The sequence below is a fragment of the Eumetopias jubatus genome, unplaced genomic scaffold (genome assembly GCF_037043125.1).
Source record: "Eumetopias jubatus isolate StellerSeaLion01/CBP00866 unplaced genomic scaffold, mEumJub1_p1.0 scaffold_182, whole genome shotgun sequence".
Lineage (NCBI taxonomy): Eukaryota > Metazoa > Chordata > Mammalia > Carnivora > Otariidae > Eumetopias > Eumetopias jubatus.
Window position 1 is genome coordinate 83,238 of NW_028274988.1, and position 23,320 is coordinate 106,557.

The 23,320-nt window shown below is 69.7% G+C and overlaps 15 non-coding genes across 15 annotated transcripts; 9 read left to right on the top strand and 6 right to left on the bottom strand.

Moving 5' to 3' along the window:
* Positions 1-88: 88 nt before the first annotated feature.
* Positions 89-159, bottom strand: TRNAG-GCC (transfer RNA glycine (anticodon GCC)). Its single transcript has one exon. It is a non-coding gene; the product is annotated as a tRNA-Gly (tRNA).
* Positions 160-1,758: 1,599 nt separating this feature from the next.
* TRNAL-CAG (transfer RNA leucine (anticodon CAG)) lies at positions 1,759-1,841 on the bottom strand. Its single transcript has one exon. It is a non-coding gene; the product is annotated as a tRNA-Leu (tRNA).
* A 603-nt stretch (positions 1,842-2,444) lies between these two features.
* TRNAD-GUC (transfer RNA aspartic acid (anticodon GUC)) lies at positions 2,445-2,516 on the top strand. The gene has a single exon. It is a non-coding gene; the product is annotated as a tRNA-Asp (tRNA).
* A 734-nt stretch (positions 2,517-3,250) lies between these two features.
* On the top strand, positions 3,251-3,322 carry TRNAG-UCC (transfer RNA glycine (anticodon UCC)). The gene has a single exon. It is a non-coding gene; the product is annotated as a tRNA-Gly (tRNA).
* Positions 3,323-3,591: 269 nt separating this feature from the next.
* Positions 3,592-3,663, top strand: TRNAE-CUC (transfer RNA glutamic acid (anticodon CUC)). Its single transcript has one exon. It is a non-coding gene; the product is annotated as a tRNA-Glu (tRNA).
* A 4,870-nt stretch (positions 3,664-8,533) lies between these two features.
* TRNAG-GCC (transfer RNA glycine (anticodon GCC)) lies at positions 8,534-8,604 on the bottom strand. Its single transcript has one exon. It is a non-coding gene; the product is annotated as a tRNA-Gly (tRNA).
* A 1,596-nt stretch (positions 8,605-10,200) lies between these two features.
* Positions 10,201-10,283, bottom strand: TRNAL-CAG (transfer RNA leucine (anticodon CAG)). The gene has a single exon. It is a non-coding gene; the product is annotated as a tRNA-Leu (tRNA).
* A 609-nt stretch (positions 10,284-10,892) lies between these two features.
* Positions 10,893-10,964, top strand: TRNAD-GUC (transfer RNA aspartic acid (anticodon GUC)). Its single transcript has one exon. It is a non-coding gene; the product is annotated as a tRNA-Asp (tRNA).
* Positions 10,965-11,698: 734 nt separating this feature from the next.
* Positions 11,699-11,770, top strand: TRNAG-UCC (transfer RNA glycine (anticodon UCC)). Its single transcript has one exon. It is a non-coding gene; the product is annotated as a tRNA-Gly (tRNA).
* Positions 11,771-12,039: 269 nt separating this feature from the next.
* On the top strand, positions 12,040-12,111 carry TRNAE-CUC (transfer RNA glutamic acid (anticodon CUC)). Its single transcript has one exon. It is a non-coding gene; the product is annotated as a tRNA-Glu (tRNA).
* A 4,893-nt stretch (positions 12,112-17,004) lies between these two features.
* Positions 17,005-17,075, bottom strand: TRNAG-GCC (transfer RNA glycine (anticodon GCC)). The gene has a single exon. It is a non-coding gene; the product is annotated as a tRNA-Gly (tRNA).
* A 1,596-nt stretch (positions 17,076-18,671) lies between these two features.
* Positions 18,672-18,754, bottom strand: TRNAL-CAG (transfer RNA leucine (anticodon CAG)). The gene has a single exon. It is a non-coding gene; the product is annotated as a tRNA-Leu (tRNA).
* A 609-nt stretch (positions 18,755-19,363) lies between these two features.
* Positions 19,364-19,435, top strand: TRNAD-GUC (transfer RNA aspartic acid (anticodon GUC)). Its single transcript has one exon. It is a non-coding gene; the product is annotated as a tRNA-Asp (tRNA).
* Positions 19,436-20,169: 734 nt separating this feature from the next.
* TRNAG-UCC (transfer RNA glycine (anticodon UCC)) lies at positions 20,170-20,241 on the top strand. Its single transcript has one exon. It is a non-coding gene; the product is annotated as a tRNA-Gly (tRNA).
* A 269-nt stretch (positions 20,242-20,510) lies between these two features.
* TRNAE-CUC (transfer RNA glutamic acid (anticodon CUC)) lies at positions 20,511-20,582 on the top strand. Its single transcript has one exon. It is a non-coding gene; the product is annotated as a tRNA-Glu (tRNA).
* The last annotated feature ends 2,738 nt before the right edge of the window (positions 20,583-23,320 follow it).

Here is a 23,320-nt window from a genome sequence, read left to right on the forward strand (position 1 = left end):
AGGGGCCTTGAGCGTGGGCGAGAGGAAGCCGGGGGCGCGCGCGTGCGCGCGTTGGGGCTGCAGGGCTGGCCAAAAGGGGACGGCGTGCTGCATGGGCCGGGAATCGAACCCGGGCCTCCCGCGTGGCAGGCGAGAATTCTACCACTGAACCACCCATGCACCGATGGCGGCGCTCCCCGGACGGCTTCCCCAGCGGCGCTCCCCAGCGGCGCCCAGACACGGGTCCGGCCCGGTGCTGGGGAGCATGGGCTTGGTTTGAGCAGGAGGCGGACGGGCGGTGTGGAACAGAGGCTCCGGGCACGTCCAGAGCCCTAGGGAGCGGCGCAGACGGGCCGAGCGCCGCACGGACGCACGGAGGCCCACTAGGCTCCTGCGGTGCTTTCTCCCCGGTCGACGGCCGCGGCGACACGTTGCCCTGCCGGGGTCGCCAGGGGAAGCCGGGAGCCGGACCCAGGCTGGCCAGCGCCCGAATCGCACCCAGCGCGGGGGCACCTGTGGCAGGCGAGGCTGAGCGCTGCCGTTGCCTTCAGCGGCTCCTCTCAGCCGGGACCCAAGGTCCCTTCGGCGGAGGGCTTTCTCGCCGGGGCAGAGTGTGCGAGGGTGGGCGGGGCTGGGGACCCGAGCTCCGGTGGTGTGCGCACGTGCGGTGCCGAGGGGTGGGCTGTGTGGGTGTGGGCGTGTGGGTGTCCGCGCGCGGGCGCCTGCGTGTTGTGTGTAGGAGATGGAGGCCCCGTCGCGCCGCCGGCGCGGCCGAGGAGCCGCTCAGGCCGGGAGAGCGAAGCAAGGCGTCTGAGCTGGGGCGCGCAGCGCTCCCTAGGGGGCCAGCTCGAGGGCGGGGGGGGGGGGGCGGGGGGCGGCGGTGGTTGTGAGGCAGGAGCGCGATCCTGGCTCGCGGGAGCGCTCTGGCAGAGTGGCCGCTGGCTAGCTGGCCGACAGCGCGGTGAGGGAGCCCGCTGGGCTCCTCGGGTCCCGGCCGGGCAGCGGCTTCCGGCGCGGAGATGCGCTGGGGCGCCCAGGTGGGTGGCCTGGGGATCCAGGGCTTCCTTCGGCCCAGCGCTCACGGGAGCCACCTTCCCGGGCTGGACTCCCGGGCCAGGCGCACTGAAGGGAGGGCCCTGTCGTGGGCCGGCGAGCGGGTGGCCGGGCTGCCTGTGTCCGGGGAGGGAGGCAGGCAGGCAGGCAGGTGTGGCCAGGGTCAGGCGTCGTCAAGGTGGCAAATCCTCGTGGGCACCTCGGGCCACCTGAGGAGGGTGTGGAGAGAAGGGAATGGGGGCCGGCGGAAAGGACGGGCTGTCTGTCGGACGGTGTGCTCTTGGTGGCGGGAGTGCTCGGCTCTGAGAGCGAGGCGCTGTTCACCAGGCACCCGTCCGGTGGAGAACCGAATGCGGAGGGCTTTCGGCATTTGCGCAGCCGGCTGCTCTGCAGGGGGCCGAGGGAGTGCAGCGGGAGCGGGAGCGGGAGGGAGGAAGGAAAACACAGCCCCCGGGAAGCAGGTGAGGAGAGGCGTGCTGCGAAGTTCCCCAGGCCTGCGGGGCTGGGGATGGGATCGGGTGGGAAAGGCGTGTGAACTGGTGGGCGGGGGCGTGTGTGCGCCAAGCCCGTGGCCAGGAGCGTCGAGGCGTCAGGGCTCGGCACTGGGCCCCTCCTGCGAGGGTGCAAGGCAGGAGCGGCGGGTCAGGCAGGAGCGGGCTTGCGATGGGGCGTGGTCGCGGCCCGCCGGGGTCCAGGGTCCCGGTTGGACGGGCCAAAAGGTGGGCGTGTCAGGAGTGGGATTCGAACCCACGCCTCCAGGGGAGACTGCGACCTGAACGCAGCGCCTTAGACCGCTCGGCCATCCTGACGGCGGGCCTGGGCGCGTCGCCGCTCGCCTGGCTGGGACCCCGCGCGAACGCTGGTGGCGGCCGGCGGCTGTGTGGGCGCGCAAGGGACGGGACGCGCGCCCCGGCCGACCAGGAGCAGCGCCAGCCGACTGGCCTGGCGCCGGCGCCGCCCAGCCCCCTCGCACGTCCCCGGCCCCGCACCCGGAGACCGGCGTCGGGCCAGCCTGTCTCGCCGCCGTGGGCGCCGCCGCCGCCCCCGCCCCCTCCACTAGGTCGTCGCCGCCCTCCCTCCTCCGCCCCGGCCCATCCCGGGCGCCCGTCCCCCTGCTCGCAGCCTTGCTTGCCCGCTCGGGCCTCTTCTCCCTGCGCGATCCGCGCCCGGCAGGCCCTAGGCGCCGGCGCACTCGGAGTGTTCCGCGCCGTCCGGATCCCGGGCCCGGCCCCGGGCCCGGGCCTGGAGTCCACTGCGAGTCGGGATGGGAGGGCTGCTCGGCGGGCCGACGCGCTTGGTTTGGGATCGGGTCGGGCCGGGTGTGGCACGTGGCGGGCGCCTGTGTAAGGCAGGGCGTCGAGGGCGGGCAGGCGCAGAGGGGTCGGGCGCCCGGCTGGCCGCCGCCGCCGCTGTCCTCGTTAGTATAGTGGTGAGTATCCCCGCCTGTCACGCGGGAGACCGGGGTTCGATTCCCCGACGGGGAGGCAAGACGCCCTTTTTGGTCGCCGGCGTCACCGCCGCTCTGTCCAAACGCTTGCCCCCAGGGCCCTTCCTCTCCTCCCTCCCGCGTCCGGCCAGAGGCGCGGGGCGACGACGCGTGCCCGCCCTGCCCACCGTGGACCGCCCCCACCGCTTTCCCTTCCCCGTAAGGCCGGGCGCGCGCGTGCGGGTTCGCCACGGCCCCGCCAGGGCCTCCTGTCGTGCCCCCGGCGCTTGACGAGTGGCCGGCTGCGGCGGGCTCCTTGGTGACGCCGACGCTGCCCGGTCCCGGATGGGGGTGGGGGGGGGCGCGGGGGACCGCTGGGCGGCGGCTGGGTCGGGTCGTCTGTGGGTGCGGGATGTGGCCTCGCCGGACGCCACGCGCAGAAGGGCCCGGGCGAGCGGGTCGCCGGAGGGATGCGTGTCTCGCGGGGCGGGGCTGCCCGGGCGGCAGCCGAGGGCCGGGGGAGTGGCACGGCGGCCGGAGCGCCCCCCAGAGACGGGCCGCTGGCGGCGGGGGGCTCGGGCCTGCGGAGCCGCCACAGCCGCATCGGGCTGGCGGGGCTGGGGCCGGGCCTGGGGCTGGGGCGGCCGCTGCTGGCGCCTGCGGCAGCGCAGGGCCGCGGGCCGGCGGGACGTCGGGGCAGGGCTGCGCCCGGCGGCCCAGGCGGTGGCGAGAAGGCGTGAAGGCGCCGCTGCGAACCCTGGGCCGGCGTCTCGGGGCGGCCCGGGCTGTGCAGCGTTGGTGGTATAGTGGTGAGCATAGCTGCCTTCCAAGCAGTTGACCCGGGTTCGATTCCCGGCCAACGCAGCTGGCCAACCTTTTGCGCGGCTCCAGGGCCCTCGTGTCCAGGCCCGATGAGAGCCCGGAGCCGGGAGCGTTGGCCCGAGGCCAAGCGCGTGTGTGAGGGAAGGAGGCGCGCAGCGTTTTGAGGGTGCTGCCAGCAGGGCAGGTGGATTGGTAGGGCCGGCGGGCGGCCGGCCGTGGCGAGGCTGGGGCCTTGGAGCCAAAGCAGAGGCGAGGGGCTGGTATGGAGGCGCTGCGTCCAGGGGGTGCGGGGCAGGCGCAGGGCCTGACGCTCCCTGGTGGTCTAGTGGTTAGGATTCGGCGCTCTCACCGCCGCGGCCCGGGTTCGATTCCCGGTCAGGGAAGCCTTTCTTCTTCCTCTCGGCCTACCGACCTCCCCAGCGCATCCGCACCCCTTTTAGCCGAAGCCGGCTGGCTTCTCCCTTGCCCCGCGGCTAGCCCCGCGGCCTCGGTGCCCAGACAAGGCCAGCCGGCCCGGCCAGCCCAAGCCTTTTGGCCTCGCCAGCGGCCCGGCCGCCCGACGGCAGCGCATCGGCGCCTCCCCTGGGCGCTCGCATGGCTCCCCCTCTTCCTCCGCCCCAAACCCGAGAGGCCGCGCGTGACACCCTCTGTCCTCACTCGGGGCCACCGACAGACGCCCGCACGTCCGGCCACCGCAGGTGCTTGGACTCTCCGGCTGCACTGCTGACGCCAGGAGGAACCCCGCCACCCCTGACAAGCCACCCCTTGCTCCTTCCCGAGGGTCTAGTTAGTGGTGTCGGTGCGGGGAAAGGGGGAGGGGGCTGGGAGTGCGGGAAGAGGTCGGGGCAGGGTGAGCGATCTACCTCGTTGAGTCGGGTGGGTCACCTGCTGGAGCCCCTGGTCCCTTCCCTCGCCCTCGGGCCAGCCACCGCTCGGACCTGCTTCCCGGCCACCGCGAGCGGAGAGCGGCACGGTTGCGCCCGGGAGGTGGAGTTGGGAAAACGAATCTGGACGCGTCCAGGAAGCAGACCGACGGGCAGTGCAGGAGAGGGAGCACGAAGATTCGGGAGGCCGGTGGGGAAAACCCAACAGCCAAGCAGGGGGCACGGGGTGGAGGGCGCACCGGAGACAGACGGTGGACTCGGAGCCAACAGGTCCTTGAAATCGCATCCCCCATCCCTTGAATCCCACGGCAAAGTGGCAAAGCGTGTTCCCTGGAACGCCTTGCACCGCCTCCAGCCCCCACCCCCACCGCGCAGGCCCACGACCTAGATTTCCCGTTTAAGATTTTCATTTGGCGCCTTAGCCTGCCCCTAGCCAGGATCTACTCCAGCCCTCTCTCCACCCCTGTGCCCGTCGTCTTGTCCGGGTGCTCCTCCAGCTAAATCGCAGACCACAGTCTCCTTCCCACCACCACTTGCACGCCCCTGTCCGCCAAGGAGCTGCTGTGTGTTCAGAGATTGTCTCCTTTAGGAGCCCAAGCGGACAGCCCGTGCACCACCCAAACGGGCCGGAGCAGCACCATGGCTGGGTTGCGACAGGGTCGTACCAGCGGTGGAATGGAGCCGCTGTGGGCAGCCAGGTGCTTCCCAGCACTACGGGAAGATCCCTCAGCGCCTCTGTTTCTGTGTGTGTGTGTGTGTGTGTGTGTGAGTGAGCGCGTGTATCGGTGTGTGGTGCGTGCGCGTGTGGTGTGTGCGTGTGAGAGTGTGTGTGTGAGCGTGCGCGGTCGGTGGGTGAGCGTGTGGGGTGTGTGTGCTTGAGCGTATGGGGTGTGTGAGCGTGTGGATGTGTGTGTGTGTGAGCGTGTGGGGTGTGTGTGAGTGAGGGAATGGTGTGTGTGTTTGAACGTGTGGGGTGTGTGTGGTGTGTGTGTGAGCGTATGGGGTGTGTGTCTCAGCGTGTGGGGTGTGAGTGAGCGTATGGGGGGTGTGTGTGTGAGCGTGTGTGTGTGTGTGTGTGACCATATGGGGGTGTGTGCTGGGTGTCAGCATGTGGGGTGTGGCTACGAGCGTGTGGGGTGTGTGTGATTGAGTGCATGGGATCTGTGTGTGTGTGTGTGTGGTGTGAGCGTGTGTGTCGGTGTGTGGTGCGTGCGTGTGTGGTGCTTGCATGTGTGGGTGCGGGTGTGTCAGCGTGTGGGGTGTGTGTGAGCGTGTGGGGGTGGTGTGTGTGAGCATATGGGGCTGTGTGTGCTGTGTGTGTCACCACGTGCGATGTGTGTGTGAGCGTGTGTGTGCTGTGTGTGTCAGCATGTGGGGTGTGTGTAGGAGCGTCGGGGGGTTTTGTGAGTGTATGGGATGTGTGTGTGAGCGTGTGGGGTGTGTGTGAGGGTATGGTGTGTGTGTTTCAGCGTGTGGGGTGTGTGTGCTGTGTGTGTGAGCGTATGGGGTGTGCGTCTCAGCGTGTGGGGTGTGAGTGAGCGTATGGGGGTGTGTGTGTGGGGGGGTGACCATATGGGGGTGTGGTCTCGTTCTCAGCATGTGGGGTGTGTGTACGAGCGTGTGGGGTGTGTGTGATTGAGTGCATGGGATGTGTGTGTGTGTGAGCGTGTTTGTCGGTGTATGGTGCGTGCGTGTGTGGTGCGGGTGTGTGAGCGTGTGGTGGTGCGTGTGAGCGTGTGCGGTGTGTGTGACAGAGCGTATGGGGTGGGTGTGAGCGTGTGGGGTGGTGTGTGTGAGCATATGGGGCTGTGTGTGCTGCGTGCGTCAGCATGTGTGGTGTGTGTAGGAGCGTGGGGTGTTTGTGTGAGTGTATGGGATGTGTGTGTGAGCGTGTGGGGGGTGTGTGTGTGAGCGTGTGGGGTGCGTGCCGTGGGGGATCCCGCGTGTTGAAGGTGTTTGCGCACGGGGGTGGCCTCCCACGGGAGTTAAGGCACAGAGGAACAGGATCCGAGCAGGAGAGGAGGGCCGGGGGCAGCCCGGGTGTGTGGGAAGGGTGCCGGGCGGGGAGGTGTGGGGCTTGCGGGACCCGGGCCAGAGTGTGGCTGGACACTCGGGCAGGGTGTGTGCAGAGGCTTCGGTGGGGGGGGGGGAAGGGCACCTTCCCCGGCGCCACGCCAGGCACGTACGTGTGCACCTGTGCGAGAGGGTGAGCTCTGAGGTAGCGGAAGGGAGAGAGTAGGAGTGAGCCTGAGGAGCCCGTGGGAGGCCAGGACTGCCGGCCGTGAGTGTGAGGGATGGGTGTCGGGCAAGTGGTGGAGAGTGGGTCCCGGTGCAAGAAAGCTGGAGGCCCCCGGGGTGCGACAGGACCCTGGCAGAGGAGGTGCGCCGGGCGGACACTGCTGTGCTGCGCTGCAAGGTGGTGAGGCCAAGGGGTGGGTGTTGGGGGCGTGGGTGGGAAGCAGGCAGGCAGGCAGGCAGGCAGGCAAGGGAGACCCAGAGATAGGGCTGGACCGGGTCTAGGAGCCGTCCCAGTGGGGTGAGGGAACCCACCGTCCCCGAGACTTCAATCCCCTGTCATCGGGACAACCAGTCCTGTCTCAGGGGTTGTCCTCGGCTTCAGATTCAGAGAGGCCAAAGGGACAAATGCCACGCAGGTTCACTGAACAATGAGGACTTGGAAAGGAGGGGGTGTGCCCGCAGGGGATCCGTGTGGGGATATTGGGGCACGAGGGGTCGCTGGGGGCGGAGGTGCAGGCTGTGCTGCTGCTTGTGTTGCTGGTGGTGGACGAATTGGTGTTGCTGCTGCTGCTACTCCTGCTGCTGCTGCTGCTGCTGCTGCTGCTGCTGGGGTGGACTTCTGTGCCGTTGGTTGTGGTGCGCGGGCTGCTGTGGTGATGGTGTGCATGGTCTCGGTGGTGGCGGTGGCGGTGATGGACTCCAGACTGTCGGCGATGGTGCCCGTGCCGCTGTGGTGATGGTGGACTTGGTGGTGGAGCCTGTGGTGGTGGAGGAGGTGGTGGTGGTGATGGTGGTGGTTGTGATCGTGGAGGACTTCGGTGCCGTTGGCAATGATGCCCATGCTGGTGCGCTGGTGGTGGACTTGGTCCTGCCGGTGATGGCGGCGGCGGCGGTGGTGGACTTGGTGGTGGTGTGGGCGGTACTGATGGGGGAGGACTTCGGTGCTGTGGGCGATGGTGCCCGAGCCGGTGTGGTGATGGTGGCCTTTGTGGTGGTGGTGCTGAAGGACTTTAGTGCTCTTGGCAACGGTGCCCGTGGTGGTGTGCGGCGGTGGACTCGGTCCTAGTGGTGCTGGTGTTTGCGGGGCGGCAGCGATGGTGGAGGACTTTAGTGCGGTGGGCGGCGATGCCCCTGCTGGTTCGCTGGTGCTGGACTCCGTTCTGTTGGTGATGGTGTCGGGGCAGTGGCGGTGGCGCCGAAGGACTCTAGTGCTGTTGGCAACGGTGCCCGTGGTGGTGTGCGGTGCTGGACTCGGTCCAAGCGGTGGTGGTGGCGGTACCCACAGCCGAGCCGGTGCTGGTCCAGGTGCCGCTCTGCTGGTGGACTTGGTGCCGCCGCTGCTGTTGCGAGGGGGGGGTGGTGGTGGTGGTGGTGACGGCGGCGGCGGCGGCGGTGGCGGCGGCGACGGCGGCGGAGGCGGGGGAGGGGGGCTGGGGGGGTGGGGAGATAGGTGCTGCCGGTGCTAGCGCTGGCGCGGGCGGTTGTGGACCTGGTGCTGCCGGGGGTCCTAGCGTTGCAGCAGCGGCGGAGTTTGCCGGCTACTGCGGCCAAGCGGGCCTTCAAGAGACTATAGGGCGGGCGTCGGGAGGATGTGGTGCCATGCATTTGGTCTTCCCGGTGCACCCCAGTGAGTTTGTGAGGGTCCCTGCAGGAGAATGGGACGGATCAGGGCTAAGGGTGGCAAGTCGGTTGCCCCTGGTTGTGCAAAGAGAGGAGGATTGTGGGAGTGTGGGTAGAGTGAGGCAGGGAGGGAGGAACCGTGGGCAAAGGCGGGGAGGTGGGGCGCGGCCCCGTGGGCTCTGGAGCGGCGCGGCGCCGGTGTGTGGTGGTGCCGGGAAGCGTTGCTGGAGGAGAGGCGGGTGAGCGAAGCGGGGTGCTCAGGGTCCTGAAGAGGAAAGGGGCAGGGGAGGCGTGTGGGCGGGCCAGGGGCGTCGGGCGCTGGGTGGAGTTTGGTCCCCTGGGCGAGAGAGACGGAGAGGAAGGGAACGGGCGGCAGGGCAGGGCCGGGCTCCGGCTGGGTCCGGAGCCGAGCTGGTTTCGGCCAGGGGCCTTGAGCGTGGGCGAGAGGAAGCCGGGGGCGCGCGCGTGCGCGCGTTGGGGCTGCAGGGCTGGCCAAAAGGGGACGGCGTGCTGCATGGGCCGGGAATCGAACCCGGGCCTCCCGCGTGGCAGGCGAGAATTCTACCACTGAACCACCCATGCACCGATGGCGGCGCTCCCCGGATGGCTTCCCCAGCGGCGCTCCCCAGCGGCGCCCAGACACGGGTCCGGCCCGGTGCTGGGGAGCATGGGCTTGGTTTGAGCAGGAGGCGGACGGGCGGTGTGGAACAGAGGCTCCGGGCACGTCCAGAGCCCTAGGGAGCGGCGCAGACGGGCCGAGCGCCGCACGGACGCACGGAGGCCCACTAGGCTCCTGCGGTGCTTTCTCCCCGGTCGACGGTCGCGGCGACACGTTGCCCTGCCGGGGTCGCCAGGGGAAGCCGGGAGCCGGACCCAGGCTGGCCAGCGCCCGAATCGCACCCAGCGCGGGGGCACCTGTGGCAGGCGAGGCTGAGCGCTGCCGTTGCCTTCAGCGGCTCCTCTCAGCCGGGACCCAAGGTCCCTTCGGCGGAGGGCTTTCTCGCCGGGGCAGAGTGTGCGAGGGTGGGCGGGGCTGGGGACCCGAGCTCCGGTGGTGTGCGCACGTGCGGTGCCGAGGGGTGGGCTGTGTGGGTGTGGGCGTGTGGGTGTCCGCGCGCGGGCGCCTGCGTGTTGTGTGTAGGAGATGGAGGCCCCGTCGCGCCGCCGGCGCGGCCGAGGAGCCGCTCAGGCCGGGAGAGCGAAGCAAGGCGTCTGAGCTGGGGCGCGCAGCGCTCCCTAGGGGGCCAGCTCGAGGGCGGGGGGGGGGCGGGGGGCGGCGGTGGTTGTGAGGCAGGAGCGCGATCCTGGCTCGCGGGAGCGCTCTGGCAGAGTGGCCGCTGGCTAGCTGGCCGACAGCGCGGTGAGGGAGCCCGCTGGGCTCCTCGGGTCCCGGCCGGGCAGCGGCTTCCGGCGCGGAGATGCGCTGGGGCGCCCAGGTGGGTGGCCTGGGGATCCAGGGCTTCCTTCGGCCCAGCGCTCACGGGAGCCACCTTCCCGGGCTGGACTCCCGGGCCAGGCGCACTGAAGGGAGGGCCCTGTCGTGGGCCGGCGAGCGGGTGGCCGGGCTGCCTGTGTCCGGGGAGGGAGGCAGGCAGGCAGGCAGGTGTGGCCAGGGTCAGGCGTCGTCAAGGTGGCAAATCCTCGTGGGCACCTCGGGCCACCTGAGGAGGGTGTGGAGAGAAGGGAATGGGGGCCGGCGGAAAGGACGGGCTGTCTGTCGGACGGTGTGCTCTTGGTGGCGGGAGTGCTCGGCTACGAGAGCGAGGCGCTGTTCACCAGGCACCCGTCCGGTGGAGAACCGAATGCGGAGGGCTTTCGGCATTTGCGCAGCCGGCTGCTCTGCAGGGGGCCGAGGGAGTGCAGCGGGAGCGGGAGCGGGAGGGAGGAAGGAAAACACAGCCCCCGGGAAGCAGGTGAGGAGAGGCGTGCTGCGAAGTTCCCCAGGCCTGCGGGGCTGGGGATGGGATCGGGTGGGAAAGGCGTGTGAACTGGTGGGCGGGGGCGTGTGTGCGCCAAGCCCGTGGCCAGGAGCGTCGAGGCGTCAGGGCTCGGCACTGGGCCCCTCCTGCGAGGGTGCAAGGCAGGAGCGGCGGGTCAGGCAGGAGCGGGCTTGCGATGGGGCGTGGTCGCGGCCCGCCGGGGTCCAGGGTCCCGGTAGGACGGGCCAAAAGGTGGGCGTGTCAGGAGTGGGATTCGAACCCACGCCTCCAGGGGAGACTGCGACCTGAACGCAGCGCCTTAGACCGCTCGGCCATCCTGACGGCGGGCCTGGGCGCGTCGCCGCTCGCCTGGCTGGGACCCCGCGCGAACGCTGGTGGCGGCCGGCGGCTGTGTGGGCGCGCAAGGGACGGGACGCGCGCCCCGGCCGACCAGGAGCAGCGCCAGCCGACTGGCCTGGCGCCGGCGCCGGCGCCGCCCAGCCCCCTCGCACATCCCCGGCCCCGCACCCGGAGACCGGCGTCGGGCCAGCCTGTCTCGCCGCCGTGGGCGCCGCCGCCGCCCCCGCCCCCTCCACTAGGTCGTCGCCGCCCTCCCTCCTCCGCCCCGGCCCATCCCGGGCGCCCGTCCCCCTGCTCGCAGCCTTGCTTGCCCGCTCGGGCCTCTTCTCCCTGCGCGATCCGCGCCCGGCAGGCCCTAGGCGCCGGCGCACTCGGAGTGTTCCGCGCCGTCCGGATCCCGGGCCCGGCCCCGGGCCCGGGCCTGGAGTCCACTGCGAGTCGGGATGGGAGGGCTGCTCGGCGGGCCGACGCGCTTGGTTTGGGATCGGGTCGGGCCGGGTGTGGCACGTGGCGGGCGCCTGTGTAAGGCAGGGCGTCGAGGGCGGGCAGGCGCAGAGGGGTCGGGCGCCCGGCTGGCCGCCGCCGCCGCTGTCCTCGTTAGTATAGTGGTGAGTATCCCCGCCTGTCACGCGGGAGACCGGGGTTCGATTCCCCGACGGGGAGGCAAGACGCCCTTTTTGGTCGCCGGCGTCACCGCCGCTCTGTCCAAACGCTTGCCCCCAGGGCCCTTCCTCTCCTCCCTCCCGCGTCCGGCCAGAGGCGCGGGGCGACGACGCGTGCCCGCCCTGCCCACCGTGGACCGCCCCCACCGCTTTCCCTTCCCCGTAAGGCCGGGCGCGCGCGTGCGGGTTCGCCACGGCCCCGCCAGGGCCTCCTGTCGTGCCCCCGGCGCTTGACGAGTGGCCGGCTGCGGCGGGCTCCTTGGTGACGCCGACGCTGCCCGGTCCCGGATGGGGGTGGGGGGGGGCGCGGGGGACCGCTGGGCGGCGGCTGGGTCGGGTCGTCTGTGGGTGCGGGATGTGGCCTCGCCGGACGCCACGCGCAGAAGGGCCCGGGCGAGCGGGTCGCCGGAGGGATGCGTGTCTCGCGGGGCGGGGCTGCCCGGGCGGCAGCCGAGGGCCGGGGGAGTGGCACGGCGGCCGGAGCGCCCCCCAGAGACGGGCCGCTGGCGGCGGGGGGCTCGGGCCTGCGGAGCCGCCACAGCCGCATCGGGCTGGCGGGGCTGGGGCCGGGCCTGGGGCTGGGGCGGCCGCTGCTGGCGCCTGCGGCAGCGCAGGGCCGCGGGCCGGCGGGACGTCGGGGCAGGGCTGCGCCCGGCGGCCCAGGCGGTGGCGAGAAGGCGTGAAGGCGCCGCTGCGAACCCTGGGCCGGCGTCTCGGGGCGGCCCGGGCTGTGCAGCGTTGGTGGTATAGTGGTGAGCATAGCTGCCTTCCAAGCAGTTGACCCGGGTTCGATTCCCGGCCAACGCAGCTGGCCAACCTTTTGCGCGGCTCCAGGGCCCTCGTGTCCAGGCCCGATGAGAGCCCGGAGCCGGGAGCGTTGGCCCGAGGCCAAGCGCGTGTGTGAGGGAAGGAGGCGCGCAGCGTTTTGAGGGTGCTGCCAGCAGGGCAGGTGGATTGGTAGGGCCGGCGGGCGGCCGGCCGTGGCGAGGCTGGGGCCTTGGAGCCAAAGCAGAGGCGAGGGGCTGGTATGGAGGCGCTGCGTCCAGGGGGTGCGGGGCAGGCGCAGGGCCTGACGCTCCCTGGTGGTCTAGTGGTTAGGATTCGGCGCTCTCACCGCCGCGGCCCGGGTTCGATTCCCGGTCAGGGAAGCCTTTCTTCTTCCTCTCGGCCTACCGACCTCCCCAGCGCATCCGCACCCCTTTTAGCCGAAGCCGGCTGGCTTCTCCCTTGCCCCGCGGCTAGCCCCGCGGCCTCGGTGCCCAGACAAGGCCAGCCGGCCCGGCCAGCCCAAGCCTTGCCCCGTCGCCTCGGCCAGCCCAAGCCTTTTGGCCTCGCCAGCGGCCCGGCCGCCCGACGGCAGCGCATCGGCGCCTCCCCTGGGCGCTCGCATGGCTCCCCCTCTTCCTCCGCCCCAAACCCGAGAGGCCGCGCGTGACACCCTCTGTCCTCACTCGGGGCCACCGACAGACGCCCGCACGTCCGGCCACCGCAGGTGCTTGGACTCTCCGGCTGCACTGCTGACGCCAGGAGGAACCCCGCCACCCCTGACAAGCCACCCCTTGCTCCTTCCCGAGGGTCTAGTTAGTGGTGTCGGTGCGGGGAAAGGGGGAGGGGGCTGGGAGTGCGGGAAGAGGTCGGGGCAGGGTGAGCGATCTACCTCGTTGAGTCGGGTGGGTCACCTGCTGGAGCCCCTGGTCCCTTCCCTCGCCCTCGGGCCAGCCACCGCTCGGACCTGCTTCCCGGCCACCGCGAGCGGAGAGCGGCACGGTTGCGCCCGGGAGGTGGAGTTGGGAAAACGAATCTGGACGCGTCCAGGAAGCAGACCGACGGGCAGTGCAGGAGAGGGAGCACGAAGATTCGGGAGGCCGGTGGGGAAAACCCAACAGCCAAGCAGGGGGCACGGGGTGGAGGGCGCACCGGAGACAGACGGTGGACTCGGAGCCAACAGGTCCTTGAAATCGCATCCCCCATCCCTTGAATCCCACGGCAAAGTGGCAAAGCGTGTTCCCTGGAACGCCTTGCACCGCCTCCAGCCCCCACCCCCACCGCGCAGGCCCACGACCTAGATTTCCCGTTTAAGATTTTCATTTGGCGCCTTAGCCTGCCCCTAGCCAGGATCTACTCCAGCCCTCTCTCCACCCCTGTGCCCGTCGTCTTGTCCGGGTGCTCCTCCAGCTAAATCGCAGACCACAGTCTCCTTCCCACCACCACTTGCACGCCCCTGTCCGCCAAGGAGCTGCTGTGTGTTCAGAGATTGTCTCCTTTAGGAGCCCAAGCGGACAGCCCGTGCACCACCCAAACGGGCCGGAGCAGCACCATGGCTGGGTTGCGACAGGGTCGTACCAGCGGTGGAATGGAGCCGCTGTGGGCAGCCAGGTGCTTCCCAGCACTACGGGAAGATCCCTCAGCGCCTCTGTTTCTGTGTGTGTGTGTGTGTGTGTGTGTGAGTGAGCGCGTGTATCGGTGTGTGGTGCGTGCGCGTGTGGTGTGTGCGTGTGAGAGTGTGTGTGTGAGCGTGCGCGGTCGGTGGGTGAGCGTGTGGGGTGTGTGTGCTTGAGCGTATGGGGTGTGTGAGCGTGTGGATGTGTGTGTGTGTGAGCGTGTGGGGTGTGTGTGAGTGAGGGAATGGTGTGTGTGTTTGAACGTGTGGGGTGTGTGTGGTGTGTGTGTGAGCGTATGGGGTGTGTGTCTCAGCGTGTGGGGTGTGAGTGAGCGTATGGGGGGTGTGTGTGTGAGCGTGTGTGTGTGTGTGACCATATGGGGGTGTGTGCTGGGTGTCAGCATGTGGGGTGTGGCTACGAGCGTGTGGGGTGTGTGTGATTGAGTGCATGGGATCTGTGTGTGTGTGTGTGTGGTGTGAGCGTGTGTGTCGGTGTGTGGTGCGTGCGTGTGTGGTGCTTGCATGTGTGGGTGCGGGTGTGTCAGCGTGTGGGGTGTGTGTGAGCGTGTGGGGGTGGTGTGTGTGAGCATATGGGGCTGTGTGTGCTGTGTGTGTCACCACGTGCGATGTGTGTGTGAGCGTGTGTGTGCTGTGTGTGTCAGCATGTGGGGTGTGTGTAGGAGCGTCGGGGGGTTTTGTGAGTGTATGGGATGTGTGTGTGAGCGTGTGGGGTGTGTGTGAGGGTATGGTGTGTGTGTTTCAGCGTGTGGGGTGTGTGTGCTGTGTGTGTGAGCGTATGGGGTGTGCGTCTCAGCGTGTGGGGTGTGAGTGAGCGTATGGGGGTGTGTGTGTGGGGGGGTGACCATATGGGGGTGTGGTCTCGTTCTCAGCATGTGGGGTGTGTGTACGAGCGTGTGGGGTGTGTGTGATTGAGTGCATGGGATGTGTGTGTGTGTGAGCGTGTTTGTCGGTGTATGGTGCGTGCGTGTGTGGTGCGGGTGTGTGAGCGTGTGGTGGTGCGTGTGAGCGTGTGCGGTGTGTGTGACAGAGCGTATGGGGTGGGTGTGAGCGTGTGGGGTGGTGTGTGTGAGCATATGGGGCTGTGTGTGCTGCGTGCGTCAGCATGTGTGGTGTGTGTAGGAGCGTGGGGTGTTTGTGTGAGTGTATGGGATGTGTGTGTGAGCGTGTGGGGGGTGTGTGTGTGAGCGTGTGGGGTGCGTGCCGTGGGGGATCCCGCGTGTTGAAGGTGTTTGCGCACGGGGGTGGCCTCCCACGGGAGTTAAGGCACAGAGGAACAGGATCCGAGCAGGAGAGGAGGGCCGGGGGCAGCCCGGGTGTGTGGGAAGGGTGCCGGGCGGGGAGGTGTGGGGCTTGCGGGACCCGGGCCAGAGTGTGGCTGGACACTCGGGCAGGGTGTGTGCAGAGGCTTCGGTGGGGGGGGGGGGAAGGGCACCTTCCCCGGCGCCACGCCAGGCACGTACGTGTGCACCTGTGCGAGAGGGTGAGCTCTGAGGTAGCGGAAGGGAGAGAGTAGGAGTGAGCCTGAGGAGCCCGTGGGAGGCCAGGACTGCCGGCCGTGAGTGTGAGGGATGGGTGTCGGGCAAGTGGTGGAGAGTGGGTCCCGGTGCAAGAAAGCTGGAGGCCCCCGGGGTGCGACAGGACCCTGGCAGAGGAGGTGCGCCGGGCGGACACTGCTGTGCTGCGCTGCAAGGTGGTGAGGCCAAGGGGTGGGTGTTGGGGGCGTGGGTGGGAAGCAGGCAGGCAGGCAGGCAGGCAGGCAAGGGAGACCCAGAGATAGGGCTGGACCGGGTCTAGGAGCCGTCCCAGTGGGGTGAGGGAACCCACCGTCCCCGAGACTTCAATCCCCTGTCATCGGGACAACCAGTCCTGTCTCAGGGGTTGTCCTCGGCTTCAGATTCAGAGAGGCCAAAGGGACAAATGCCACGCAGGTTCACTGAACAATGAGGACTTGGAAAGGAGGGGGTGTGCCCGCAGGGGATCCGTGTGGGGATATTGGGGCACGAGGGGTCGCTGGGGGCGGAGGTGCAGGCTGTGCTGCTGCTTGTGTTGCTGGTGGTGGACGAATTGGTGTTGCTGCTGCTGCTACTCCTGCTGCTGCTGCTGCTGCTGCTGCTGCTGGGGTGGACTTCTGTGCCGTTGGTTGTGGTGCGCGGGCTGCTGTGGTGATGGTGTGCATGGTCTCGGTGGTGGCGGTGGCGGTGATGGACTCCAGACTGTCGGCGATGGTGCCCGTGCCGCTGTGGTGATGGTGGACTTGGTGGTGGAGCCTGTGGTGGTGGAGGAGGTGGTGGTGGTGATGGTGGTGGTTGTGATCGTGGAGGACTTCGGTGCCGTTGGCAATGATGCCCATGCTGGTGCGCTGGTGGTGGACTTGGTCCTGCCGGTGATGGCGGCGGCGGCGGTGGTGGACTTGGTGGTGGTGTGGGCGGTACTGATGGGGGAGGACTTCGGTGCTGTGGGCGATGGTGCCCGAGCCGGTGTGGTGATGGTGGCCTTTGTGGTGGTGGTGCTGAAGGACTTTAGTGCTCTTGGCAACGGTGCCCGTGGTGGTGTGCGGCGGTGGACTCGGTCCTAGTGGTGCTGGTGTTTGCGGGGCGGCAGCGATGGTGGAGGACTTTAGTGCGGTGGGCGGCGATGCCCCTGCTGGTTCGCTGGTGCTGGACTCCGTTCTGTTGGTGATGGTGTCGGGGCAGTGGCGGTGGCGCCGAAGGACTCTAGTGCTGTTGGCAACGGTGCCCGTGGTGGTGTGCGGTGCTGGACTCGGTCCAAGCGGTGGTGGTGGCGGTACCCACAGCCGAGCCGGTGCTGGTCCAGGTGCCGCTCTGCTGGTGGACTTGGTGCCGCCGCTGCTGTTGCGAGGGGGGGGTGGTGGTGGTGGTGGTGACGGCGGCGGCGGCGGCGGTGGCGGCGGCGACGGCGGCGGAGGCGGGGGAGGGGGGCTGGGGGGGTGGGGAGATAGGTGCTGCCGGTGCTAGCGCTGGCGCGGGCGGTTGTGGACCTGGTGCTGCCGGGGGTCCTAGCGTTGCAGCAGCGGCGGAGTTTGCCGGCTACTGCGGCCAAGCGGGCCTTCAAGAGACTATAGGGCGGGCGTCGGGAGGATGTGGTGCCATGCATTTGGTCTTCCCGGTGCACCCCAGTGAGTTTGTGAGGGTCCCTGCAGGAGAATGGGACGGATCAGGGCTAAGGGTGGCAAGTCGGTTGCCCCTGGTTGTGCAAAGAGAGGAGGATTGTGGGAGTGTGGGTAGAGTGAGGCAGGGAGGGAGGAACCGTGGGCAAAGGCGGGGAGGTGGGGCGCGGCCCCGTGGGCTCTGGAGCGGCGCGGCGCCGGTGTGTGGTGGTGCCGGGAAGCGTTGCTGGAGGAGAGGCGGGTGAGCGAAGCGGGGTGCTCAGGGTCCTGAAGAGGAAAGGGGCAGGGGAGGCGTGTGGGCGGGCCAGGGGCGTCGGGCGCTGGGTGGAGTTTGGTCCCCTGGGCGAGAGAGACGGAGAGGAAGGGAACGGGCGGCAGGGCAGGGCCGGGCTCCGGCTGGGTCCGGAGCCGAGCTGGTTTCGGCCAGGGGCCTTGAGCGTGGGCGAGAGGAAGCCGGGGGCGCGCGCGTGCGCGCGTTGGGGCTGCAGGGCTGGCCAAAAGGGGACGGCGTGCTGCATGGGCCGGGAATCGAACCCGGGCCTCCCGCGTGGCAGGCGAGAATTCTACCACTGAACCACCCATGCACCGATGGCGGCGCTCCCCGGACGGCTTCCCCAGCGGCGCTCCCCAGCGGCGCCCAGACACGGGTCCGGCCCGGTGCTGGGGAGCATGGGCTTGGTTTGAGCAGGAGGCGGACGGGCGGTGTGGAACAGAGGCTCCGGGCACGTCCAGAGCCCTAGGGAGCGGCGCAGACGGGCCGAGCGCCGCACGGACGCACGGAGGCCCACTAGGCTCCTGCGGTGCTTTCTCCCCGGTCGACGGTCGCGGCGACACGTTGCCCTGCCGGGGTCGCCAGGGGAAGCCGGGAGCCGGACCCAGGCTGGCCAGCGCCCGAATCGCACCCAGCGCGGGGGCACCTGTGGCAGGCGAGGCTGAGCGCTGCCGTTGCCTTCAGCGGCTCCTCTCAGCCGGGACCCAAGGTCCCTTCGGCGGAGGGCTTTCTCGCCGGGGCAGAGTGTGCGAGGGTGGGCGGGGCTGGGGACCCGAGCTCCGGTGGTGTGCGCACGTGCGGTGCCGAGGGGTGGGCTGTGTGGGTGTGGGCGTGTGGGTGTCCGCGCGCGGGCGCCTGCGTGTTGTGTGTAGGAGATGGAGGCCCCGTCGCGCCGCCGGCGCGGCCGAGGAGCCGCTCAGGCCGGGAGAGCGAAGCAAGGCGTCTGAGCTGGGGCGCGCAGCGCTCCCTAGGGGGCCAGCTCGAGGGCGGGGGGGGGGCGGGGGGCGGCGGTGGTTGTGAGGCAGGAGCGCGATCCTGGCTCGCGGGAGCGCTCTGGCAGAGTGGCCGCTGGCTAGCTGGCCGACAGCGCGGTGAGGGAGCCCGCTGGGCTCCTCGGGTCCCGGCCGGGCAGCGGCTTCCGGCGCGGAGATGCGCTGGGGCGCCCAGGTGGGTGGCCTGGGGATCCAGGGCTTCCTTCGGCCCAGCGCTCACGGGAGCCACCTTCCCGGGCTGGACTCCCGGGCCAGGCGCACTGAAGGGAGGGCCCTGTCGTGGGCCGGCGAGCGGGTGGCCGGGCTGCCTGTGTCCGGGGAGGGAGGCAGGCAGGCAGGCAGGTGTGGCCAGGGTCAGGCGTCGTCAAGGTGGCAAATCCTCGTGGGCACCTCGGGCCACCTGAGGAGGGTGTGGAGAGAAGGGAATGGGGGCCGGCGGAAAGGACGGGCTGTCTGTCGGACGGTGTGCTCTTGGTGGCGGGAGTGCTCGGCTACGAGAGCGAGGCGCTGTTCACCAGGCACCCGTCCGGTGGAGAACCGAATGCGGAGGGCTTTCGGCATTTGCGCAGCCGGCTGCTCTGCAGGGGGCCGAGGGAGTGCAGCGGGAGCGGGAGCGGGAGGGAGGAAGGAAAACACAGCCCCCGGGAAGCAGGTGAGGAGAGGCGTGCTGCGAAGTTCCCCAGGCCTGCGGGGCTGGGGATGGGATCGGGTGGGAAAGGCGTGTGAACTGGTGGGCGGGGGCGTGTGTGCGCCAAGCCCGTGGCCAGGAGCGTCGAGGCGTCAGGGCTCGGCACTGGGCCCCTCCTGCGAGGGTGCAAGGCAGGAGCGGCGGGTCAGGCAGGAGCGGGCTTGCGATGGGGCGTGGTCGCGGCCCGCCGGGGTCCAGGGTCCCGGTAGGACGGGCCAAAAGGTGGGCGTGTCAGGAGTGGGATTCGAACCCACGCCTCCAGGGGAGACTGCGACCTGAACGCAGCGCCTTAGACCGCTCGGCCATCCTGACGGCGGGCCTGGGCGCGTCGCCGCTCGCCTGGCTGGGACCCCGCGCGAACGCTGGTGGCGGCCGGCGGCTGTGTGGGCGCGCAAGGGACGGGACGCGCGCCCCGGCCGACCAGGAGCAGCGCCAGCCGACTGGCCTGGCGCCGGCGCCGGCGCCGCCCAGCCCCCTCGCACATCCCCGGCCCCGCACCCGGAGACCGGCGTCGGGCCAGCCTGTCTCGCCGCCGTGGGCGCCGCCGCCGCCCCCGCCCCCTCCACTAGGTCGTCGCCGCCCTCCCTCCTCCGCCCCGGCCCATCCCGGGCGCCCGTCCCCCTGCTCGCAGCCTTGCTTGCCCGCTCGGGCCTCTTCTCCCTGCGCGATCCGCGCCCGGCAGGCCCTAGGCGCCGGCGCACTCGGAGTGTTCCGCGCCGTCCGGATCCCGGGCCCGGCCCCGGGCCCGGGCCTGGAGTCCACTGCGAGTCGGGATGGGAGGGCTGCTCGGCGGGCCGACGCGCTTGGTTTGGGATCGGGTCGGGCCGGGTGTGGCACGTGGCGGGCGCCTGTGTAAGGCAGGGCGTCGAGGGCGGGCAGGCGCAGAGGGGTCGGGCGCCCGGCTGGCCGCCGCCGCCGCTGTCCTCGTTAGTATAGTGGTGAGTATCCCCGCCTGTCACGCGGGAGACCGGGGTTCGATTCCCCGACGGGGAGGCAAGACGCCCTTTTTGGTCGCCGGCGTCACCGCCGCTCTGTCCAAACGCTTGCCCCCAGGGCCCTTCCTCTCCTCCCTCCCGCGTCCGGCCAGAGGCGCGGGGCGACGACGCGTGCCCGCCCTGCCCACCGTGGACCGCCCCCACCGCTTTCCCTTCCCCGTAAGGCCGGGCGCGCGCGTGCGGGTTCGCCACGGCCCCGCCAGGGCCTCCTGTCGTGCCCCCGGCGCTTGACGAGTGGCCGGCTGCGGCGGGCTCCTTGGTGACGCCGACGCTGCCCGGTCCCGGATGGGGGTGGGGGGGGGCGCGGGGGACCGCTGGGCGGCGGCTGGGTCGGGTCGTCTGTGGGTGCGGGATGTGGCCTCGCCGGACGCCACGCGCAGAAGGGCCCGGGCGAGCGGGTCGCCGGAGGGATGCGTGTCTCGCGGGGCGGGGCTGCCCGGGCGGCAGCCGAGGGCCGGGGGAGTGGCACGGCGGCCGGAGCGCCCCCCAGAGACGGGCCGCTGGCGGCGGGGGGCTCGGGCCTGCGGAGCCGCCACAGCCGCATCGGGCTGGCGGGGCTGGGGCCGGGCCTGGGGCTGGGGCGGCCGCTGCTGGCGCCTGCGGCAGCGCAGGGCCGCGGGCCGGCGGGACGTCGGGGCAGGGCTGCGCCCGGCGGCCCAGGCGGTGGCGAGAAGGCGTGAAGGCGCCGCTGCGAACCCTGGGCCGGCGTCTCGGGGCGGCCCGGGCTGTGCAGCGTTGGTGGTATAGTGGTGAGCATAGCTGCCTTCCAAGCAGTTGACCCGGGTTCGATTCCCGGCCAACGCAGCTGGCCAACCTTTTGCGCGGCTCCAGGGCCCTCGTGTCCAGGCCCGATGAGAGCCCGGAGCCGGGAGCGTTGGCCCGAGGCCAAGCGCGTGTGTGAGGGAAGGAGGCGCGCAGCGTTTTGAGGGTGCTGCCAGCAGGGCAGGTGGATTGGTAGGGCCGGCGGGCGGCCGGCCGTGGCGAGGCTGGGGCCTTGGAGCCAAAGCAGAGGCGAGGGGCTGGTATGGAGGCGCTGCGTCCAGGGGGTGCGGGGCAGGCGCAGGGCCTGACGCTCCCTGGTGGTCTAGTGGTTAGGATTCGGCGCTCTCACCGCCGCGGCCCGGGTTCGATTCCCGGTCAGGGAAGCCTTTCTTCTTCCTCTCGGCCTACCGACCTCCCCAGCGCATCCGCACCCCTTTTAGCCGAAGCCGGCTGGCTTCTCCCTTGCCCCGCGGCTAGCCCCGCGGCCTCGGTGCCCAGACAAGGCCAGCCGGCCCGGCCAGCCCAAGCCTTTTGGCCTCGCCAGCGGCCCGGCCGCCCGACGGCAGCGCATCGGCGCCTCCCCTGGGCGCTCGCATGGCTCCCCCTCTTCCTCCGCCCCAAACCCGAGAGGCCGCGCGTGACACCCTCTGTCCTCACTCGGGGCCACCGACAGACGCCCGCACGTCCGGCCACCGCAGGTGCTTGGACTCTCCGGCTGCACTGCTGACGCCAGGAGGAACCCCGCCACCCCTGACAAGCCACCCCTTGCTCCTTCCCGAGGGTCTAGTTAGTGGTGTCGGTGCGGGGAAAGGGGGAGGGGGCTGGGAGTGCGGGAAGAGGTCGGGGCAGGGTGAGCGATCTACCTCGTTGAGTCGGGTGGGTCACCTGCTGGAGCCCCTGGTCCCTTCCCTCGCCCTCGGGCCAGCCACCGCTCGGACCTGCTTCCCGGCCACCGCGAGCGGAGAGCGGCACGGTTGCGCCCGGGAGGTGGAGTTGGGAAAACGAATCTGGACGCGTCCAGGAAGCAGACCGACGGGCAGTGCAGGAGAGGGAGCACGAAGATTCGGGAGGCCGGTGGGGAAAACCCAACAGCCAAGCAGGGGGCACGGGGTGGAGGGCGCACCGGAGACAGACGGTGGACTCGGAGCCAACAGGTCCTTGAAATCGCATCCCCCATCCCTTGAATCCCACGGCAAAGTGGCAAAGCGTGTTCCCTGGAACGCCTTGCACCGCCTCCAGCCCCCACCCCCACCGCGCAGGCCCACGACCTAGATTTCCCGTTTAAGATTTTCATTTGGCGCCTTAGCCTGCCCCTAGCCAGGATCTACTCCAGCCCTCTCTCCACCCCTGTGCCCGTCGTCTTGTCCGGGTGCTCCTCCAGCTAAATCGCAGACCACAGTCTCCTTCCCACCACCACTTGCACGCCCCTGTCCGCCAAGGAGCTGCTGTGTGTTCAGAGATTGTCTCCTTTAGGAGCCCAAGCGGACAGCCCGTGCACCACCCAAACGGGCCGGAGCAGCACCATGGCTGGGTTGCGACAGGGTCGTACCAGCGGTGGAATGGAGCCGCTGTGGGCAGCCAGGTGCTTCCCAGCACTACGGGAAGATCCCTCAGCGCCTCTGTTTCTCTGTGTGTGTGTGTGTGTGTGTGTGAGTGAGCGCGTGTATCGGTGTGTGGTGCGTGCGCGTGTGGTGTGTGCGTGTGAGAGTGTGTGTGTGAGCGTGCGCGGTCGGTGGGTGAGCGTGTGGGGTGTGTGTGCTTGAGCGTATGGGGTGTGTGAGCGTGTGGATGTGTGTGTGTGTGAGCGTGTGGGGTGTGTGTGAGTGAGGGAATGGTGTGTGTGTTTGAACGTGTGGGGTGTGTGTGGTGTGTGTGTGAGCGTATGGGGTGTGTGTCTCAGCGTGTGGGGTGTGAGTGAGCGTATGGGGTGTGTGTGTGTGAGCGTGTGTGTGTCTGTGTGACCATATGGGGGTGTGTGCTGGGTGTCAGCATGTGGGGTGTGGCTACGAGCGTGTGGGGTGTGTGTGATTGAGTGCATGGGATCTGTGTGTGTGTGTGTGTGGTGTGAGCGTGTGTGTCGGTGTGTGGTGCGTGCGTGTGTGGTGCTTGCATGTGTGGGTGCGGGTGTGTCAGCGTGTGGGGTGTGTGTGAGCGTGTGGGGGTGGTGTGTGTGAGCATATGGGGCTGTGTGTGCTGTGTGTGTCACCACGTGCGATGTGTGTGTGAGCGTGTGTGTGCTGTGTGTGTCAGCATGTGGGGTGTGTGTAGGAGCGTCGGGGGGTTTTGTGAGTGTATGGGATGTGTGTGTGAGCGTGTGGGGTGTGTGTGAGGGTATGGTGTGTGTGTTTCAGCGTGTGGGGTGTGTGTGCTGTGTGTGTGAGCGTATGGGGTGTGCGTCTCAGCGTGTGGGGTGTGAGTGAGCGTATGGGGGTGTGTGTGTGGGGGGGTGACCATATGGGGGTGTGGTCTCGTTCTCAGCATGTGGGGTGTGTGTACGAGCGTGTGGGGTGTGTGTGATTGAGTGCATGGGATGTGTGTGTGTGTGAGCGTGTTTGTCGGTGTATGGTGCGTGCGTGTGTGGTGCGGGTGTGTGAGCGTGTGGTGGTGCGTGTGAGCGTGTGCGGTGTGTGTGACAGAGCGTATGGGGTGGGTGTGAGCGTGTGGGGTGGTGTGTGTGAGCATATGGGGCTGTGTGTGCTGCGTGCGTCAGCATGTGTGGTGTGTGTAGGAGCGTGGGGTGTTTGTGTGAGTGTATGGGATGTGTGTGTGAGCGTGTGGGGGGTGTGTGTGTGAGCGTGTGGGGTGCGTGCCGTGGGGGATCCCGCGTGTTGAAGGTGTTTGCGCACGGGGGTGGCCTCCCACGGGAGTTAAGGCACAGAGGAACAGGATCCGAGCAGGAGAGGAGGGCCGGGGGCAGCCCGGGTGTGTGGGAAGGGTGCCGGGCGGGGAGGTGTGGGGCTTGCGGGACCCGGGCCAGAGTGTGGCTGGACACTCGGGCAGGGTGTGTGCAGAGGCTTCGGTGGGGGGGGGGGGAAGGGCACCTTCCCCGGCGCCACGCCAGGCACGTACGTGTGCACCTGTGCGAGAGGGTGAGCTCTGAGGTAGCGGAAGGGAGAGAGTA